A 3,880-nucleotide genomic window follows, 5' to 3' on the forward strand; every position below is an offset into this window, starting at 1 on the left:
GACCGATGTAGCTATAATTTGACATTTAGGGTTCTTAAGTGTCGATAAACTTATATAGGTCCATGTTTTGGAATAGCCCCCATATAACGTTACCGCCCGATTTCAGGTATTTTGACGTTTAAATTCACATTTCTAGACCGAATTAGCTATAATTTGATATTTAGGGTTCTTAGTAACCAAAAAACTTATATTCGAAATAATTATGAACGTAGGTCCATGTTTTGGTATGGCCCCATATAACGGTACCTCGGTATAACGGATTTCGGTATCCCCATATAACGGATTTTCGGTATTTTGAGAATTTTACCTACAAGTTTTAACCGAATTATCTGTAATTTGAACATTTGACATTTGAAATTCTTAGTGGTCACCACACCTCTCCACCAAAAATTGTCAAGAAAGGTCGATGTATTGATAAAGCCCCATATAACGGTACCTCACGATTATCAGTAATTTGATGATTTTATCTACAATAGCAGTAATTTGACATTTAAGTTCTTAGTGGTCACAACACCTCTCCATAAAAAATTGTCAACATAGGTGCATGTTCGGATATAGCTCCCATATAACGGTTCCTCCCAATTTTCAGTAATTGCCAATTTTAGCTAAAATTTTTAACCGAACTAACTGTAATTTGACATTTGAAGGTTGTAGTGGTCACCACACATCTGCATCAACAATTTTCAACATAGCCCCAATATAACGATACTTCCCGATTTTTGGTACTTTGAGGATTTTACTTAAAATGTTTAACCGAACGTAGGTCCATGTTTTGGTATAGCCCCAAAACAAACCTCCCGATTTTCCGTACCTTAGCTTTATTTTTTGGACGAACTTTCTGTAATTTGAAATTTAAAAGCCAACAAAATTTGTTAATTTAAGCTCATATTTTCGTATAGCCCACATACCTCCGAACTAGCTGTTAATGACATTTGAAGTTCCCACGTTATGTACCGATTTTCGGTATTTTGAGGATTCTAGCTACAATTTTTAACCGAATTAGGAGTTATTTGACATTAAAGGCTCTAATCAAAAACTGTCAACATAGGTCCATGTTTTATTATAACCCCTATATAACGGTACCTCCCAATTTCTAGCAAACCAAAAATTGTCAACATACATAGTTAGATATAGGCACCATAAAAAAGGGCCTACCGAATGAAACATTTTATATACATTATCTGACATTTTAACGTACCCACTTAAAGTTGGGGACAGGAATGAAAACTAATTATTCCATTTTAGTTCAGAATATTTTATGGTGGAGGGTATGAAAAAACTTAACGCTTTTTTACTTCTTCTTTTTGACCACCGCTGTTGTCATTTCTTTGAATTTGACCACTAATGGTTTAAATATTAGCACAGGCGTGCTCAATTTTTAATATGTCGACCACAAACGTGCTTACTTTGACCGCGGTACGATGTCAATTCTCGAAACCGCTGACACCATCTTGTGGTCAAATTGACCAAATAACACATGCGACCTTTGGAGAAATTCTCTTTCTTTCTTTATCATTACTGCAGAACCTGGAAACTTCTTTACGATAAATCCGAATAAAGTCAAAATAGAACTAGTATCGATTTTTTTAGAACTAATAGGTTGCATTACGAATCATTTTATACCGGAGGTGACTAGCTCGAAAGAGAGACCATTACTGAGAAACATAGAAAAATACAAATGCATACCCCAACAGTTTTTTTACAGCCTGCTGCGCCACAACATCTCCCAGCCTTTATCCAACTTCGCCGTTCGATTCAACATCGTCCTCACAACACGAGCCACCCCAATGTCTCTCCAGCAGCTCACAAACAGTCAACGGTCTCCACGACAAAGTGAGCGATATTGTCAGCGATCCAGAAAACTACGATCACCGTCACCAGTTTTATGGAAGTATCGTACGAAAAAGCGGAGAAGGGGGACTTATCTTCCTTATACATCAGTCTATCCAGGAATGCAGAGGCAGTGGAGCTTCATGTGAATAGCTGTGTCTTGTATTATCTGACTGGCATAAGTTCGCTTATAAATAGCAATAACCTTCAGGAGCTAGAAGACTTCAAAGTTCACCATTAGCTTTCACGGTGCGTAGTAGTCACTGGTCGACCAAATTGATAGATTCACATTTTCAACGGCGAACGAAGACGCTCCTACGAGGATTAGGGAAGATTGCCACAGCTCACAAGACATGACCCTTGTGGCACCCGGTCTAATTAATGGCGTGATTGGCAAACCGTCATATCGCTTGACTTATATCACCTTTCTATCATCGTCTTCGTTACCTGCTTTAATAACCCCTGACTTTCAAACTTTTCTGAATCATGGGAAAACTAATTGCGCTGGTTTAAAGAATATATCAATCAGTGCTTCTGAGAGCTACCTAGTCCCTCAGATACTTGGGTAACTGAGAGAATTTTCTGGGGCATCACCACACGTACGCTAAAGATTCAAGAGTTACGGAGCATACTCTTGATGTTAACAGGCTAGTAGACTAGCACAAGCACAAAAAATTGGCTAGACGTCCTGAAACAACATTGATACAAGATTACGTATATTGTGGGTAAGGGTTAAATCATTCGCCAACCCGTGATAAAAGGCAGACTACTTTCAACTGTGTTATTTAAACTGAACGTCTTTAGAGTACGCTGAGAGTGAAAGATCCGAAGAATTTAAACTGTTATATTTTAGGTCATCAGGATAAGAACATGGACGTAATATTTTGGTTCAATCGACCACCAAATGGAGTTTTCTTATCAGTTTTGATTAAAAAACCTCTAAATATTATTGCGGGGTTTGAAATGATCAGTAAGTAGAAAATTTGGGAATACCAGCAAGAGCAGTGAAAATATGGAAGATACTACAAAATATGGTTAAAAAGGACAGAACAAGTTGATGTAACAATAGAAAGACTTAAGATGCTGCTAAAACACATTATACATTTAGCATGTTTTATAATACATGCATCATTTAAGTCATTTAAGTTGTCAATTCCATACAATATCTGTCAAATAAATGACATGACCAAAACACCTGTTTTAAGTGTAAGTGTAAAATGTGTTTAAGATTACAAATAGTTAAAAATATCAGAAAGCATAGACTTACCCACAAAAGACATTATATCGCTGTAAACATGGTCAACAGAAGTACCTTCAGTAAAAATTTCCAAAGGATCCTCGAACAGACCTTAAACTGCATTTAAACAAACATGTTGAACTTTTGTGAACTTAAACTAAGTTAGGACAAAATATTACGAGATCCAAAGTTTGGACCAAATTTGTTGCTCCGATTATAAGATATCGCTCGATATCGATGTTAGCGAATATTTTTGAACCTTAGTGGGGAAGCACCATAAGGAGTGAACCGGTAAGTACAGTCTTCGAACTTTGCCTAAGATTTGCAAAAATATTACGATATGCAAAATTTGGAATAAACAGTGCGCTCTAGCCACTACACATGGTGCCGTAGGGCTTTTTACAACTTTCGGGCTATTTTCTCAGTATGTAGGGATTTGCCACCGAAAAAAAAGTAAACCATCGCAATGGTGACAGCGAATACAAGTTGTTGCAACAAAAGTCAAATCGATTCGCGAGCATGTCTTACACTGGTAGAAATAGTACGATGTGCAAAATATGAACCAAACCGTTTCGGGCAATTTTCTCAGGAAATATGGACTTGTTCTTAAAATACTTATACCGTCGTAATGGAGGCAGCGAAAACAAATTGTTGCACAAAAGTCAAAGGGATGTGTGGGTGGTACTCGAAAGAGTGGACCGATATAGTCCATATTCGAACTTGATCTACGCCTCGTAGGGACATTACGATGTTTACAGTATGGACCAAATCGATTATTGCCTTCGAGAGTTACCGTGCGCACCATTTGAGCGA

This window comes from Musca autumnalis, unplaced genomic scaffold, assembly GCF_047663935.1.
Source record: "Musca autumnalis isolate F117 unplaced genomic scaffold, ASM4766393v1 scaffold_2, whole genome shotgun sequence".
Taxonomy (NCBI): Eukaryota; Metazoa; Arthropoda; class Insecta; order Diptera; family Muscidae; genus Musca; species Musca autumnalis.